This window comes from Hyaena hyaena, unplaced genomic scaffold (assembly GCF_003009895.1).
Source record: "Hyaena hyaena isolate Hyena2069 unplaced genomic scaffold, ASM300989v1 scaffold_283, whole genome shotgun sequence".
NCBI classification, from domain to species: Eukaryota; Metazoa; Chordata; class Mammalia; order Carnivora; family Hyaenidae; genus Hyaena; species Hyaena hyaena.
The window spans coordinates 2,183,361-2,203,242 of record NW_024080916.1 but is presented as its reverse complement, the minus strand read 5'-3'; positions in this window follow the sequence as shown (position 1 = coordinate 2,203,242).

The window sequence follows — 19,882 nt, the reverse complement described above, 5'->3', positions numbered from 1 at the left end:
GCAGCCCATTAAAGTGAAACCTATAGATGAACATACACATGTGTATATAAGAATCTGAGATAACATTCAAAATATTTAATGGCCAGAATGGCCTGGGTATCAATCAACAGCAGACTGACCAATCAGAATGGAAGCTGACCATAAGCAAAAGGCAAATCAGACCTTACTCTTAAGGAACCAAAGAAAGACAAAAATATAATTATTATTATTTATTAATTAATTAAAAATAATAATAAATACACATTTCCTTACTCTGTATGGTCCAGCTTTCTCATTTGATAGCCATTCTTCTAAAACTTTAATGTGCCTATAAATCAACTAGGGATCTTATTAAGTGCAGATTCTGATAAAGTGTAGGGGCATCTGGGTGACTCATTCGAACATTGAACTCTTAAGTTCAGCTCAGGTCATGATCCCAGGATCATGGGATTGAGCCCTGTGTTGGGGTCTGCACTGAGCATGAAGCCTGCTTAAGATTCTCTCTCTCATTCCCTCTGCCCCTCTCCTGCTTGAGTGTTTTCTTTCTTTCTCTCTCTCTCTCTCTCTCCCCCCCCTCCCTCCCTCCCTCCCTCCTTCCCTCTAAAAACACAAAAATTATTTAAATAAACAAACATTTTTTTAAAAATGGGTTGCTCAGTCAGTTAAAGCATTCAACTCTCAATTTTGGCCCACATCATGATCTCATGGTTCATGAGTTTGAGTCCCACATTGGGCTCTGCACTGACAGCAGAAGACTGCTTCAGATTCTCTCTCATTCTCTCTCTGCCACTCCCCTGATCTTTCTCTCTCAAAATAAATAAATATATAAGTAAACATTTAAAAATAACAAAATTTAGGGGCACCTGGTAGTGCAGTTTGTTAAGCGTCAGCTCACATCATGATTTCACAGTTTGTGGGTTTAGGCCCCATGTCAGGCTCTGTGCCCACAGCTCAGAGCCTGGTACCCCTGCTTCAGATTCTGTGTCTCCTTTCTTTCTGCCCCTTCCCCACTCATGCTATGTCTCTTTCTCTCTCTCAAAAATAAATAAACATTAAAAAATTTAATAAATAATAATAAAATAATTTTTTTAAAAGAGCGTATAGTGGGCTATGAAACCTGGCTATTCGAAGGGTGGTCTTCAGTCCATAAAAATAAGTATCACTTGGGAGTTGGCTAGAAATAAAAACTCCTTCAACATCATTCATTATAAAGGAAATAAAAAAACTACAATGAGGTATCATCCCATTCCATCAGAATGACTAAAATTAACAACACAGGAAACAATAGGTGTTGGTGAGGATGCAGAGAAAGGGGAGGCCTCTTACGCTACTGGTGGGAATGCAAACTGGTTCAGTCATTCTGGAAAACAATATGGAGATTCCTCAGAAAGTTAAAATAGAACTACCCTATGATTTAGCAATTGCTCTACTAGGTATTTACCCAAAGGATACAAAAATACTGATTCAAAGGGATACATGCCCCCCAATGTTTATAGCAGCATTATCAACATTAGCCGGATTATGAAAAAAGCCCCAATGTTCATCGATGATGAACTGGATTAAAAAAAGTCATTTATATATACAGTAGAATATTACTCACCCATGAAAAAGAATGAAACCTCCCATTTGCAACTGTTTGGATGGAGCTAGAGAGTATGATGCTACTATGCGAAGTGAAGTAAGTCAGACAGAGAAAGACAAATACCCTAGGATTTCACTCATATGTAGAATTTAAGAAACAAAACAGATGATCACGGCAGGAAGAGGGGAGAGATACAAACCATAAAACAGACTCTATATAACTCTAGAGAACAAACGGGGGGGAGGAGGGGGAAGGGGAAGTGGGCAGGGGGTGGACTAAATGGGTGATAGGAGGTTAAGGAGGGCACTTGTGTTAAGCACTGGATTTTGTATATAAGTGATGAATTACTAATTCTACATCTGAAACTAATATTTCACTTTTAACTAATTGGAATATTAACTAACTAGAATTTGAAGGAAGAAAAAAAGGGAAGAAAAAAGCCATACTCTTCAATGCAGAGAAGTTGCCAGAGGGAAGGAGGTGGGGGGAGGTGGGGTAGATGGGTGAAATAGGTGACAGAAAATAGGTGATGGATATTAAGAGTACATTTATTGTGATGAGCACCGAGTAATATATAGAATTGTTGGATTATGGGGCGCCTGGGTGGCTCAGTCAGTTAAGCCTCCGACTTCGGCTCAGGTCATGATCTCACGGTTCGTGGGTTTGAGGCCCGCGTCAGGCTCTGTGCTGACAGCTAGTTCAGAGCCTGGAGCCTGCTTCAGTTTCTGTGTCTCCTTCTCTATCTGCCCCTCCCCTGCTCTCTCTCAGAAATAAATAAAACATTAAAACTTTTTTAAAAAGAATTGTTGGATCATTATATTGTATACCAGTAACTATTACAACAGTACATGTTAATTATACTTGAATTTAAAAAATTAATTTTTTAATTAAAAAAAGGGGGAAGCACAAAATCTTAGGATTCTTCCCAAACCCACTGAAGAAACATTTTGACAAAAACCCTGGACAATCTATATGTCAAATATTAAAATTGAGATGCATTATACTATATGACATATGACTTGAAATCTCTACTAAATCACAGACCAAAGGAGCACCTGGGTTGCTCGGTCGGTTAAGCATTTGACCTCAGCTCAGGTCATGATCTCATGGTTCGTGAGTTAAGCCCTACATCAGGATCTCTGCTGTCAGCACAGAGCCTGTTTTGGAGATTCTGTCCCATTCTCTCTCTCTGCCCCTCCCCCACTTGCTCTCTCTCTCTCTCTCTCTCTCTCTCTCTCTCTCAAAAATAATCAAACATTAAAAAAATTATTTTAAAAAAACCATACACCAAGAAAGAGGTAGGGAAGATTTTACAGAATAAAAAACGACTCAAGAAACATAACAATTAAATACAACATATGGAACTTGGTGTATGGATTGGGATGATACCAGAGAATTATTGTTAATTCTGTTAGATGTGATAATGGCATGTGATTACAAAAAAAAAAGGCAAAATTTTGACTATTATACAAACTAGATGATGGGTATATGAAAGTATATGGGCCCATACACAAATCCCTCTACTTTGTGTATGTGTGAATATTTTCATCATAAAAGTTTAAATAATGATTCCCCAAAGGTTATTAACTCATTTATTCCAAAAATAAATATACAGGTACGATGTTCAATTTCTTCTTATGCCAGTCTGAGAAATATCAAAGTATTCCCATTATGTATATTTTCCAAAGTGTTGAATCCAAAATTTTATTTATTCAAACTCCAATATTCATAGCACATGAGTATTTATAGTCTTCTGTGTAAATATCTAATACACACAAAAGATCACAGAAAAAAATAAAAGGTTTTGAAAAACATTTTTAATGTTTTTGTATTTATTTTTAAGAGACAGAAATAGAGCATGAGCAGGGGAGGAGTAGAGAGGGAGACATAGAATCCAATGCAGGCTCCAGGCTGAACTGTCCGCACAAAGCCTGATGCAGGGCTCACACCTACAACCATGAGACCACGACCTGAGCTAAAATCAGACATTTAACCAACTGAGCCACCAGGTGCCCCGAAAAGTTTTGAAAAATTATCATTGCCTCTATTAAAATATATTCTGGAAAAGTGATAATAACTCTTATTTCCAAAAATGCGTTCAAGTTTTTCCAATAATTTTCCTCACTTTCATGTCAGTTTCTATTTCCTGTCTAAATCCTGAACACCTCAAGAAACCTTGAATTTAGATAGCTCCCTGAAAAATGTTTCCAAAATGTTATCTATGCATTACTTGTATCGGTATTAATGACTGTTTATAAAAATATTGACTGTGCGCCATTTCCCATACACTCTGAAGTGGGATTAGAGAATCTTAATTTATCAAGGTACACATGATTTTCAGGCACACTAAAGTTGGAGTTTTTAAATTTAAAAATGTGAAAATGCTATGAATGGACTTCAACATCAAGGATTAATTTCCCTGACAACATAGGCAAGAAGAAAATTGTACAAAATATGTAAAATAAGTTACTATTTTGAGGTCTAAGACAACAGACAAAACAAAACTGTGATACCTAACAAAACAGAAACAAATAAGATAAATACTCAGATTGTCCCAGCTTACTGCCTGAGGCAGTCTCAGCAAATAAAGGAAGAGCATGCAGAGTTCAGAGTCCTAGGGCTAGAATTTACAGAGCAGAATCCACAAGAGGAAGGACCAGTAAGTGAAAGCTTGAAGATCTGCAAAGAGATCCTCCATATTTCTATCCACATGCACGTGATAAAATCCCATGACACAAGGAAAGAACTATGAGAAAACACTAGGAATAACATTTCACAGAGCTTACACTGGAATGGGAATAATTCCTATTCAGCCAGAAAGGAGAGATTTCTTGAGACACATGGAATGTAAGTGGCTCTTCACAAAGGTAAGACCTTGGGAGGAGAACAGCAAGCTAAGGTTATTCTACATCCACTCAAAGCTTAAAAGAAAGTGTGAAAGGGTCGAACTGATCCAAAATAACTGTTTATCAGGACAAATTCCAATATTCTTTAGAGAAATACAAGAAAGTTCTTCCACTCAGGAATTCACATTTCACAATGTCAGTACTAAATCAGAAATCATCTGGCATGCAAAACACGGGAAGATATGAACCTTAAATGGGAAAAAGAATAATCAATGGATATCAGATCAGACATGACAGAGATCATATAATTAGCAGTAAAAAAAAAAAAAAATTAAAATAGCTATTAGAAATTTTCAAAAGGCTCAAGGATTAAAAGGGAAAACATGAATACAATGTCCAAAATCGAAACATATTTTATGGGAATAACAAGTGGTTGGATACTGAGGAACAATTATCAATGAACTTGAAGACCTAGTAACAGAAACTACTCAAAATAAAATGGAGAAAGAAAACATAATTTAAAAAATCATAATAAACAGTGCCTTCGTGGCATGGGAGACAATAACAAAAAGTCACAATATATATAACTGCTCACAGAAAGGGCAAGAGGAGAAAAATTATGTGACAATGTGATGGCCAAAATTGTCCAAATTTGATAGAAATTATAACAGCACAGACCCAAGAAATTCAATAAAATCCAAGCATAATAAACAAAAACCACATCAGGGCATATAACAACCCAACTGCTAGAAAGCAGACAAAATTTTCCAAATTTGATAGAAATTATAACAGCACAGACCCAAGAAATTCAATAAAAGCCAAGCATAATAAACAAAATCCACATCGGGGCATATAACAACCCAACTGCTAGAAACCAGACATAAAGTGAAAATCATAAAAGCAGCAATAGAAAAAAGACACTATGGACAGTGGAACAAAAATAACAATGACAGGAAAATTCTCACTAGACACTACACCACCCGGGAGACAATGGGAAGACATATTTAAACTATTAAAAGAAAATTTGAATGTTGAAAGAAAACCTTAGAATTCTACACCCAGCAAAAATAGCTTTCAAAAATGAAGATGAAATAGAGACTTTTTGAAACAACCAAAAGCTAAAAAGTTTCACTGTAATGCCATCAACCAGGAATAGAGTAAATGTAAAAGAATGTTTTTCAGGCAGAAAGAAAATTATACCAGATAGAAGTGGTAAGTTTATGGATGAATATAAATGACAAATTTTTATATCTTAATTAACATAATTATTTAAAGCAAAAATAATAAGTGTATTTTGTCACTACTAACATATGTAAAGTAAAATATGTAACAACAATAGCACAAAAAGTTCAGGGGGAATAGAAATACTGTGCTCTAAACTTCTTTCACAATATTTCTAACAGTGTAACATTATCTGAAAGCTGCCTTTTTAAAAGTAAAGTTAGATTTTGGAAACTTAGAGCAACACTAAAATTTTAAGAAAAGGGGATATAACTAAAAAGTCAAATGTGGAGATAAAAATGGAATTATTTTTTAAAACTCAAGTAATCTCAGTCAATAATAATGCAGTAAAAGAGGAAGTGGAAAACATAGATAAAGAGGGTAAATTTAAACCAGTGATATTGATACTTACACTAAATGTGAGAATGTAAACGATTTGAAGACCAACAAAAAAACAAAGTTGTCAGACTGCACAAAGAAGCAAGACCCAACTATATGCTACTTAACACAAAACCTGTGTTAAATAAAAAGACAGATTAAAAAAAAAAAGATAGAAAAAGATATAACATGTTAATAGTAACCAAAAAATTTGGGATGACTATAGACAAAATAGTCTTTTTTTTTTTAGTGTTTATTTTTTGATAGAGAGAGAGAGAGAGAGAGTGAGCTGGGGAGAAAGAGAAAGAGAGAATCTGAAGCAGGCTCCAGACTCCAAGCTGTCAGCACAGAGCCTGATGCGGGGCTCGAACCCACAAACTGTGAGATCATGACCTGAGCTGAAGTCAGCCATCCAATGGACTGAGCCACCCAGGTGCCCCAACAAAATAGTCTTTAGTACAAGGAATACTACTGGGAATAAAGAAGAACATTATGTAAAAATAAAGGGATTGATTTATCACAAAGACCTAAAAATCCTAAATATATATGTACCCAAAAACAGAGCTTGAAAACACATGAAGCAAAAACTATTAGAACTAAAATGAAAAATAAGCAAATCTGCACATAGTTGGAGACTTCAACGCTGCTCTCTTGGCAATAGGTAGCACAGACAAAAGAATCAAGCAAGAAAAAAAAAAAAATAGAGGAGAGTCAAACAACACTCTGGAATATTAGCCAAAAGAAACCATATACTGAGCTGTGAAACAAGTCTCAGTAAATTTAAAAACATTGAAGTCAAGGGTACGTGGGTGGCTCAATCGGTTGAGCTTCCAACTTCAGCCCATGTCATGATTTCATGGTTTGTGAGTTCAAGCCCTACACGGGGCTTGCTGCTCTCAGCACAAAGCCTGCTTCGTTTCTTCTGTCTGCCTCCACCCCACCCCGCACCTTCCCTCCCCTTCTGGTGCTTTCTCTTTCAAAACTAAATAAAACATTTAAAATTTTTTTTAAAAATTGAAGTCATACAGAATATAAATTTTGACCTAAACTTTTTATGTATATAAACTACAAATCACTGAGAAAAATATTAACATAATAATCCTTATGTATTAATAAATTAAACAATATACTTCTAAATGACCCTTGGTTCAAAGAGAAAATCACAATGGAAATTTTGTAATACTTTGAACTTAATGAAAATGGAAAATATATCAAATTATAGGATACAACTAAAAATATTTAAACACTCTGGAAGAGTTTGGCACTCTCTCACAAAATTAAACTTATTATTTACCATATGATCTGAGAGTCCACTAGTAGGTATTTATCCAAAGAACTGAAGACACAAATATATAAATATATAAATATAAATATCCACTTTAAAAAATTATGTGAGGGGCACCTGGGTGGCTCAGTAATTAAGCATCCAACTCCAGCTTCATGGTTCATGGGTTCAAGCCCTGCATCGGGCTCTGTGATGACAGCTGGGAGCCTGGAACCTGCTAAGGATTCTATATCTCCCTTTTTCTCTGTCCCTTCCTCTCCCCCACTCATGCTCTATTTCGGTCTCTTTCAAAAATAAACAAACATTAATTTATTTTACTAAATTATGTGAAATGTCAGGAGCCTCTTACTGGATCAGTCAGTAGAGCCTGGGACTCTTGATCTCAGGGTTGTAAGTTCAAGCCTCACATTGGGTATAGAGAATACTGTAAAATAAAAAATCTTTTAAATTATGTGAATGTTTAAAATTATTTCAGAGGTGCCTGGTGGCACAATCTTGATTTCAGCTCAAGTCAGGATCTCATGGGTTCTGGAAATCAAGCCCTGCATCAGGCTCCACACTTCAGCAGGGAGCCTGCTCGGGATTCATTCTCTCTCTCTCTCTCTCTCTCTCTCTCTCTCACCCCCCTCTCTCTGTCCCCTCCCCCATTCACTTTCTCTCTCAAAATAAATAAACTTTAAAATAAAATGATTTCATATATACTAGTATAAATTTAAAAAGGAAACACTTAGCACAGATACTCATAACATATATAAGATCTGTAGAATGACAATTACAGATATTGCTTGAAATTAAAGTAGGCCAAAATATAAGAGTAGAGATACACCTTCAACTCCTCAAAAGACTCAAGCTATATAACAATTGTTCTAAACCTGAGCTACAGATTCAATAATAATGTCAATCAAAATCCCAGAAGGATATTTTTTAATTGATGAGTTGATTTTGAAAACTACAGAAACCCAAAGAACATAGAATTGCCAAAACAATTTTGCAAAATAACAAAGTTTGTTACAGTGTTTTGAACTTAGTATAAAGCTCCAGTAATCAAGACAGTGTAGTATTGGTATTAGATTAGGTGTTTGGAAATATAGAACCATACAGAGAACCTAGAAAAGATCCATTCACATAAAATGACTATAAAAGCTGATATTATACAAACTAAACAATCAATTGGAATATTTATAATTATACCGTGACCCTTATAATTTTTGGTCAAAACATTTAAAACTCTCTTACTGTTGGCTATAAATATATAGGGAACCGAAAAAAAAGTAAAGCTGATATTCAACATACTATAAAACATTAGAACTATTAAGAATTAAAATTCCTTGCTTTGAAATTTTTATAAAGAGTACTGTGAATGTGCTTTCTTGTCACATACTACAACATAGAGCAAGCACCTCTTTTATGCCTTGAAAACTGTCATATTCCTGTTTGGATCAGCTTCCACCATTTTATCTTTGTATTTTCAATGTCATGACATAGCCCCAAATGCTCCTTTAACGTTAAGTTTTATGCCAATGTCACTTTCTCTGGGACATCCCTCTCCTTTTCATCACAACTCCTTTCCTATGTATGTTAATAAGTTCACCATTACTAAATTACCCTGGATGCATATCTCGTCTCTCCAATTATAGTGTTAACATGCCCACAGCGAACTATTCCTTCTAGAACTACATTTACATTCAATTGGAATTTCACTTCCAACACTGTGATTTTTTGATTCCTTGCTGTACTTTCACACTATTTAGCCAATATCTTCTTCCAAAGTATCCATCTGTGTAAAATGTCACATGGGTTTAGCAATGGGTGACAAAGAAGTGAGACAACTTCACATTTGGCATTAACTTAATAACATCCACACTGGGAAAATCACCAACATATTTGGAAAGAAATGACATGACTGGTCACTAATCATAATGCATATCTGTTATTTATGTAGTAATTTGTGGGCCGAAGATCTAGTGAAGAGTAGTGAAGTCTGCATTTTATGCTCACTTAATACACTGTAGCAACTGAAATGTGAACTGAGCTGTTAGGAAACTGGTGTTATTTAAACCATGGTGACTAAAGATGATGCATATCGAAGTTGTGCAAAACAAGCACTGCCTTATTCAAATAAATACTAAGGTGCCTGGGTGGCTCAGTCGGTTGAGTGTCTTACTTCAGCTCAGGTCATGATCTGATGGTTCGTGAGTTCGAGCTCCAAACTGGGCTCTGTGCTGACAGCACGCAGCCTGCTTCAGATCCTCTGTCTCCCCCACCACCCCACCCACCCCACCTCTCTGCCCCTCTTCTGCTCAGGTTCTTTCTCAAAAATTAATAAACATTTATTTTTTTAATATATTCAATATAAGTGATTTTGAATATTTCTGGGGTGTCTACCTTGACTACTAGAAAAAATTTAACTTCTCTTTATAAAGGTTTTTGCTTTTGAAAATTTCTTCACATTCATAATTCACTCTTCATGATTTTTGGCAAATCACAAATTTAAAAGCAGAAGGAAACTTGTCCATTGTATTAGTGAGATAGGCTAATTGCTCTAAAAATCACCTCAAATGTTCAGTTGCTTAATACGAAAATGCTTACTTTTAACTCAGACAATAGCTCAACTTGAAACCACAAAAGTAGTTCTGCTTCATGAAGTCATTCAGGGCCCCAGGATTATTCTGTCTTGCAAACCTGCCCTTGACCAGGGCCTTGTGTCTTCTCCATTCAGCAAATGGGTAAAGAAAGAAACACTTGCCTGTGGGAATTTAGTGCCCCAGGACGAAGAATGGTACACATCACTTGTATGATAGTTCATTGGCCATAACTCAATCAAATGGGCACCTCTAAAATGCAAAGGAGTCTGTATGTCAAATAGGAAAAGGGAATCTTATTTGTTAAACAACTCTCCAGTTTATGTCACAGGTGTCCTCTAATCTGTGTTTTAATTTACATAAAAGGCTTTTTGGGTCCTGGAAGATAAAAGTACCATCATGAGAGAAAGTTGTCCTCAGAGCAGAATTGACATGGTCTGGCTCCCACAGGAGTTTTCTTGCCTCTCTACCAATGGCAATAATTTGCTCTCACTCTCTTTCCATTTTCATCATTGTTTATTTGCCCTTTAATTGAATTCATTTTAAATTCAAGTATCAAAATAGATTCAAAGATGAAAACAATCAGGCTGCTAACAAATTATCCAACCAAAAATTACTTTAAAGCCAAGTTTGCTAGGTATTTAGATGAATACTATATAAACTAGAGATTCATAAACATATAAAGCATTTTAAACTATCTCCCTTAAATATGTGATAGATGAATTGTATTTAATTGTAGGCACAAAGATAATTCAGTCGTGAAAATATTAGCCCTTGGTGTTGACTCTTATATGCCACTGCTGCACATTTTCTTATTTCCTCACGAACATCAGACTTCCTTAATTAAACAAATATATCATCTATACCTTGTGATTACCATTCAACAATTAAAATCGTGGAATTAGAAGAAACATCATTTATTTTAGAGCATGCAGAGTTGTTCATCTTTCCAAATAACTAGAGAAAAGAGGCTCCCTACAGTTCATATGCTGTTTATGAAGGTGATATTGTATAATTTATCATGAGATAAAACATGACAGGCAAGTTCAAAGGAAGCAATGGCATTTTAACTTTTGAGCCTGATGAAGCATGTAGAATAGCAAAACATTCTGCTTGTTACTGTTGCATGGTACTGGAGCATGAACTTTCTCTCACCTTAGGCCCCAGTTAACTTTACTATTAATAACTTCAGTATAACTTGCACGGTTCCTGTCTTCCCATATCACATATATCAATAAGTCTACTTTATATTTTCTTTTACTACTTTTGCTTAAATATTCCACAATTATTTACCATTATTTTCTTTCGGCTTACCTCTTGCAATTTTTTTCCCATTCTTAAACGTTATAACACATAGTAGATGTGGTCTATGCCCTGCTTAAGGAGGTCTAGATCCTTCTGTCATACCTGAAAATTTGCCTTGTCAACATTAATTAAATGTTTCTACCTCAAATGAATTTAAGTGTTCATAATAAAAAGTCAAATCATCTACATTGAGCTCCAGACTGACCATATAAACAAAGTGAGTCTATTCATAACTCAGAACATTCAGATATGGTAACTAAAGATCAACCCTAATCTCCAGAAAGTTCAAATTTAACAACAACAACAACAACATCTCACCTTCCTGGAGAATCTGATAAGGATTTTTTTTTAATGTTTGTTTATTTTTGAGAGTGTGTGTGTGTGTGTGCGTGTGTGTATGAGCAGGGGAGGGGTAGAGAGGGAAGGAGACACATAATTGGAAGCAGGCTCCATGCTCCAAGCTGCCAGCACAGAGCCTGATGCGGGGCTCAAATTCACGAACTGTGAAATCATGACCTGAGCCAAAGTCGGACATTTAACCAACTGAGCCACCCAGGTGGCCCAGGATTTTTAATGTAAAATCTGACATTCCTCATTATTTCCTATTACTTTCAGCCCAATGCAGTAAAACTACACCAAATTTTTCACCAACATTTTACATATCAAAAAAGGCATAAATAGCTGAAATGATCTTGTATTCTAGAAAAGCCCGGAATCCTAAGTTATCAGTTATCAGGAAAAGACCAGTTGGAAAACTTGGAGTTAATATCATGAGGATAAAAATATTACATATAGACAGACTCAAGTTCAAATAACATTTTAGAAATACATGGGTTTCATCAAATAAGGAAGAACAGCCTTGTGTCAAAACAGAACCAAAGAACAAAGACACTGGGGATAATAGTTCAATTTAATGCTACTTGATGTCTGTAAGATAAATTTAAAATAACTAGCATGGAGTTTCTTGTGTGCTTGTTTTGCACAATTAAGATTACAGAAGCATAATACTATTACTAGGAATTTGGGGAAAAACCAACCAGGACTAGAATTACCATTGAGAAAAGACTTCCCAAGTATCAAACAAGGTAGCCTAGGACCCCAAACCTCTTCCCATATTACAGTGACACGATAGCACTTCAATAAACTAGGTGACCAAGCCTAATAGTGGCATAAAAAAGCAGCATTTTCAGGACTATCTAGGAATTGGCACATACTGTTCCCACAGGAGAAATGCAGGGAAAGCTTTGTGGAGGCAAAAGAGGGAATAATGAAAGAGGTAGTATAATTTGTATTTGTAAAATACACAAATTCAAGCACACTTTAGAATATCTGAGGGGCACAGATGGCTGGGCGCCTGCTTCCGCGGGGGTTATGATCTCTGGCTCCCGCTCTGTGCTGCTGGCACAGAGCCCACTTCAGATCCTCTGTCCCCCTCCTCCTCTCTATGTCCCTACCCTGCTCGCTTGCTCGCTCGCTCACTCTCGCTCTCTCTCTCTCAAAAATAAAAACTTAAAATAGGAAGGAAGAAAAGAAAAAGAGAAGAGGAGGAAAGGAGAGGACAGGAGGGGAGAAGGGGAGGAGGGGGGGGAGGGGAGGAGGAGAGAGGAGAGAGAGAGGAGGGAGGAGAGAGGAGAGGAAATCTCAGGGCTACACACCTGTCAGTGCTGCCACTAACCGGTAATCAGTGTAAATAAATCAGCATTATCTGATTTCTGTTGTTCTCCTGCTGTACTCCTTTGCCTACAGGCACCTCTACAAATTCCAGCAATCAGAGGTAACTCTCTAAACAGCACTTGGGAGTTGAAACAATCCTGACAGCCAACAAACTTTTCTGATATTCCTTACAGGTGTCAACAAGATTACCTAGATTAAAGAAAGGTGGAGGAAAGGGAGGAAGTCAAGTACAGTGGAGTGCAGTAGTCACCCCTTATCCACACATTTGATATCCAGGTTTCAGGTACCCAAGGACAGTGACAGTCAGAAGCAAGTAACCCTGCCACTAGAAATGGCCCCTAGAAACCCTGACTTATTGTCAGAATGTCAACAGTAATCTCACGCTAGGTCACAATGCTTAGTCTGTCACCTCATCTCATCATGTAGGCATTTTATCACCTCACATCATCACGAGAAGGTGAGTACAAAATGAATAAGATAGTTTGAGAAAGAAAGACCACATTCACATAACTTTTATTTCAGCATATTATTATAATGGTTCGATTTTATTGTTGTTAATCTCTTACTGTGCCTAATTTATTAATTAGACTTTATCATAGGTATGTATAGGAAAAAGCATAGTATACGCAGGGTATATCTGTGGTTTCAAGCATCCACGGGGGTCTTGGCATGTATCCCCCAGGGATGGGAGGTGACTACTGCATACGGATACAACACAGACCTCATAATGAAATTGAGCGTTCCCTAAGAATTGGAGTAGATACGGAGAGGAAGTAATGGCCACTACAAACCTCCGCTAGAAAACTATGTTTTAGATAATCTTTAAATTAGTTTATCTCAAATACTACACATGATTAATATGCCTATTAATTATAGTCAGGTAATCATCAGGGGAAAAAAATGCAACTTTCAGTGCCTGAATTCATTGTATGTGCCATGCCATGGGAGTCTAGAGACCTGCTCTTTAAGTAGACATTTGTCACTAAATAAGCGGTCTTCAGAAAAATAGCTATTCTGGATCCCTAGTTTGTTATCTTGAAAATTACCATTTTTGTTAGATTATGTCTTCCAACATGAAAATTCTAAAACTTGACTACAATTAAGTATATTGAACTTTCTCCAGCAGCAAAGAAATTCAAGGTTAAGTTCAAGAGCCCTGCATACTTAGCCCTTGACTTCAGCTGTGACATTAGGCACTCTGACATCACAAACCATTACAACATTATGTCCTGTAGTCTTTTCAGTCTTCTTTTCCATGTTTCTTAATTTTTCCTTAATTGTTCACTTGCCAATATGTTCAACATCAGACAGTGACTAACACCTGGCAACAACTAAAAACTGACAATGATCAGCATATGGATTTCTGGATAGGCTATGAATCTTTCCTGAATCTGGTCTGCATTCCAGATTTTTTGAAATGTCAGGGGGCCACAAGTCCAACATATTACAAGTTAGGAAATACAGAAAAAGTCATCTTTTCTCAAAGATCAAAAGGAGAAAACCAATATATCTTGGATAGCAATTCAAGATGTTATATACATTTCTATATAAAATAATTTTAAATGTTTGCCCTTTTCCATGCACACAAACACATACACATATACTCACATTCACACTTACTCAGACTTCTGCCTACTCCATATTCTCTAGCAAATCTAAGCGCAGTCCTCCTTCAAGAAACCTTTCACTCTGAGGAATGACAAAAATATTAGATGAAGAGAAAAGTCTGCAAAGCCTGTTACCCAAAAGTAATTTGTAATCCCCATGCAACTTCTTGTAGGTTCCTCAGAAATAAATCCATATGAATACATTCAGTAACTCTAGAAAACAATATCCATTTCCACCATTAATTTTCTTACCTTTTAATATCTAATATTTATCTTACTCATTGATTTCCTGCTATGTTCCAGGCTCCTCCTTTCCCAGAATAATTTTACCTAGTTTTTTTAAGTTTATTTACTTACTTTGAGAGAGAGAGGGAGGAAGGGAGGGAGAGAGTCCCAAGTAGGCTCCACACCATCAGCACAGAGGCAAGTGTGGGGCTCAAACTCACGAACCATGAGATCATGACCTGAGCCAAAGTCCAGAGTCGGATATTTAACTGAGCCACCCAGGCACCCTAATTTTACTTAATTTTAATAATATGCTGCCAACATTTTGTGATCACAGACAGAAAATAATTCAATTGATCTTGTAGAGCCACTGGATGATGTTTTTTGAAGCCCTGTCGTGACAATGTCTCAAGAGCAATTGAAGGGACCTATTAGTCACCCTTCAGGGATCAGGGCTAACAGTTTAATGATTTTTGTGGCTATTATGATTCTGTTTGTTATGTTTGGTTTGTCTTGTTTTGTTTTCACTGGACAGGGTTTTTTTAGTTAGAATAACATGAGGTAAGAGAAACTTTAGTGAAGGCACAAAGACATATCCAAGAGTAGTCAGTGCACAGAGATTAATCAGGTCAGCCAGGGTAATATCTTTTTTAGCTGGTTAGTACACCAGCAAATTATGTAAAGGAGTAAACTGGAAAAAGAACTTCATAGTCCCTACCACTAATATCCAGAGTCAGAAGGATAAATACAAAACTGTTGGGGTAATAAGCAGATAATGCAAAATCAAAAAGCATGTAGGTGCTAATAAAGGTAATGAACAAATAAGGTGGCAGCAACCTGGATTTGGGCAGGTGCAGCACATAATGCAGTAGGGCACTGGGGAGCAAAGGCTTCCCCCAAGAAAAGAATAGACTTTAAGACCTTAAGCGACAGGGATGTAAGGGATTTAATTTATTACAATAAACATATACTGCAACTGAGATGGTTAAGGAGAATGCATCTGTGGAGAAAAGGAAATGATTATTTTTTGTTTATTGCTTTGCCATGTAGCAAAACATCACTAATGAATATTAGTGGCTGAATCCTTTTTAATAAGTAGAGTGGTGAACACAGAACTGAAAAGCTATGCCTACCTGAGCTACCACCAATGTTGCTGTCAAATCACACTGAATATATCCTTTTCTCCACATGTAGACAAAATCACCACATCATTTAGGACAGTGAAGTTAACCAGGTTCTGGATAGCATCTGAGGCTATTAGAAATTGTGCCACTCAGGGGCGCCTGGGTGGCTTAGTCAGTTAAGCGTCCGACTTTCGCTTAGGTCATGATCTTGCAGTTTGTGGGTTCGAGCCCCGCGTCGGGCTCTGTGCTGACTGCCAGCTCAGAGCCTGGAGCCTGTTTCAGTCTGTGACTCCCTCTCTCTCTGACCCTCCCCTGCTCATGCTGTCTCTCTCTCTCTCTCTCTCTCTCCTAGAAATAAATAAAACATTAAAAAAATTAAAAAATAAAAACAAGAAATTGTGCCACTCACAAAATGTAACCCAGTATAAAAAAAGATGCTCAAATCACTAATCATCAGGGAAATGCAAATCAAAACCACAATGAGATATCACCTCACACCTGTTAGAATGGCTATAAAAAAAAATACAAAAGATAAGAAGTATTGGTATGGACATAGAGAAACGGGAACCCTGAACATTGTTGGTGGTCATATAAATTAGTACAGTCACTATAGAGAAGAGTATAGAGATGCCTCAAAAAATTAAATATAAAAATACCATATGATCCAGCAACCTCACTTCTGGGATATATTCAAAAGAAATAAATTTGGTAACTTGAAAAGATATTTGCATTCCCATATTTATTACAGCATTATACACAATAATCAAGATATATAGAGAAACAACAGAAGTGTCCATTGACAGATGAATAAAGAAAATATGGTGTGTGTGTGTGTGTGTGTGAATACACGATAGAATATTATTCAGCCTCTAAAAATAAGGAAATCCTGCCATTTTGTAACAACATGGATGAACCGACAGGACCTTATGCTAAGTGAAATAAGCCAGATGCAAAAAGACTGCATATTGCATGATCTCATTTATATGTAGAATCTGAAAAAGTTAAACTCATAAAAGCAGAGAGGAACTGGGACAGTGGAAAAAATACGGAGATGTTGGTTAAAGGATACAAGCTTACAGTTATGCAGGATGAATAAGTTCTGGAGATCTCAAATACAGTATAGTGACTATAGTTATATACTATATCATATACTTGAAATTTGCTATATGTTCTCACCACAAAAATAAAAGTAACTGTGTCAGGTGATGGCTATATTAATTTGATTGTGGTAATCAATTTACAATGTATACGTGTATCAAAACACCATGCTGTACGGCTTAAATATACTCAATTTTTATTTGTCAATTATACCTCAATAAAACTGAAAATCGTTTGAAACAAAATATTCCTTTGAAATTATAAGATTTCATTATCAACTTATGATGCAGAAAATAAGATAAAAGTTAAGCAACAAATTCACAAAAGAGTTTTCCTTTTCTTTTATTTAAGTTTTTATCTATTTATTTTGAGAGAAAGAGAGAGAGGGAAAGCATGCAAGTGAGGTGGGGAAGGGCAGAGAGAGAGGGAGAAAGAATCCCAAGCAGGCTCTGCACTGTCAACACGGAGCCCAACATGGAGCTCGAACCACTGAACCATGAGATCATGACCTGAGTCAAAACCAAGAGTCGGACAGTTAACCAACTTAGCTACTCAGGTGCCTCTCTTTCTCTTTTATTTAAAAAGGAATAGTATACATCTCCATCTTTGGATATATTATCACCACCACTACTAAAAGCCTTACATATGTGTTTGTTAAAGGAATAATGCATCTTCTCGTGCTTTTAAAATCTATAATAGAGGGGCGCCTGGGTGGCTTAGTCGGTTAAGCATCCGACTTTCGCTTGGGTCAGGATCTCGCAGTTCGTGGGTTCGACCCCTGCATCGGGCTCTGTGCTGACTGCCAGCTCAGAGCCTGGAGCCTGTTTCAGAGTCTGTGTCTCCCTCTCTCTCGGACCCTCCCCTGCTCACACTGTCTCTCTCTCTCTCTCTCCTAGAAATAAATAAAAATATAAAAAAAAATCTATAATAGAAACTTAAATGTTTTTGAAAAGGAACCTTACTCATAACATTTCTAGTAGTAATGCTATATAGTAATTATTAACATACTTAGAAGCTTATAATCAGATTTTATTTAGAAACACCACTGTTATAAATTTTAATGCTTAGATTCCCTCAGATTCCAATTGGGCTTCTATAGTGCTATGGTAACAGCAGAATATTTGTCTTAATTGTATAAGCTATTTTAAGGTAAAGAATCATTAACATTTTCGAGTGTCAAGCTGTTAACTTGCCAAATTTTATTTACTACTAATATTTTAATGGCAGTAAGGTATAGTAGATGTGTTCAGGAGAACCAGCTTCTAACTATAAACTTCCGCTAATAATGTGAACTTGAAAAAGACATTGTGTTTTTCTGGTCCTCAGTTTTCTTCTTTTAAGAAAGAAACTTAAGAAAAATAAGGACCAATCACTTTGGTTTTTTTTTTATTTTTTTATTTATTTCTGAGAGAGAGAGAGAGAGAGTGAGCAGGGGAGGGTCAGACACAGAATCTGAAGCAGGCTCCAGGCTGTGAGCTGTCAGCACAGAGCCTGACGCAGGGCTCGAACCCACGAACCATGAGATCATGACCTGAGCCAAAGTCAGACGCTTAACGGACTGAGCCACCCAGGCGCCTCATTGTCCTCAGTTTTCTTATTAGTAAAATGAGATTTTTCAAGTTGAATTCTAATATCAGGTAGAAAATGCTTTGGAATAAAAAAAAAAAAACTAGAGCCTATGACATTCTTCTCCAAGTTGAATATGAAATAATGACACTTTGGGAGACAAATTGAAAGTGAGACAATGACACTAATTTCAGGAGAAATAGACAGGACCACAAGACAGACTTCTATCTAATACATATTGGGTAGCAATTTAGTATATAATCTTTATTGCCAAAGGCAGATGATGATTGGTAATTTGTTCAAGTTGCATAGCAGGTAATTTCTTGGAACAGTGAGTTACCCTAGGTGATATCTTTGAATTTTCTGCATGGCAAAATCTGAAACGACCTTTCCTTTTCCCTCAAATGTAGGTCAAAAATAGGAAGACTGGATGAAAATTTAAATGTATCTACTGTCAGGGTACCTGGGTGGCTCAGTCAGTTGGGTGTCCGACTTCGGCTCAGGGCATGATCTCAAGGCTGAGTTCGAGCCTCACATCTGGCTCAGTGCTGACAGCTCAGAGCCTGGATGGAGCCTGCTTGACATTCTCTCTCTCCCTCTCTCTGTGCCCCTTCCCCCCTCACACTCTGTCTCAAATAAATAAACATTTAAAAAAAAAAAAAAAACCTAGCTAAATGTCTCTACCGTTGGCGCGCCTGGGTGGCTCAGTCAGTTAAGCATCTGACTTTAGCTCAGGTCATGATCTCATGGCTCCTGAGTTTGAGCCCCATGTGGGGCTCTTTGCTGACAGCTCAGAGGCTGGAACCTGCTTCAGATTCTGTCTCCCTATCTCTGCACTTTCTCTCTCTCTCTCTCTCTCTCTCTCTCTCTCTCACACACACACACACACACACACACACACAAATAAAATTAAAACATTAAAAAATAAATGAATAAAATAATAAATGTCTCTACTGTTATCACAATGGCTAAGTCAAACTCAGACAACCAGACATCCATGCTCTACTCATGGAGTTCAATAATAAGTTTTATTATTAAACATAATAAATGCATAGTTAATACATACACATCATTGTCCAGATAATAGTATCTAATTCTAAAAATAAATGTTCATGTTTTCATGACTATGAGTTACTTTGTTTACCAAAAATTCAGGTATATATGAACTATATAATTTAGGATGATATATATAAATGAACTATACCATTTAGAATGATAAAATAAATGGTTAGCAGAACTTGCTTCTCAAATAAGTTATTAGACTTCTGAGACTTCTTTGCACAAGAAGATTCTATAACCTTTAATGATTTGAGAAGTGATGACTAAGCGCAAAATGTGGGAGCCAAAAGGGGATAAGTATACCAGGAATTTCTATTTAGTATCTACATCTATAATATTTCCACTAAATAT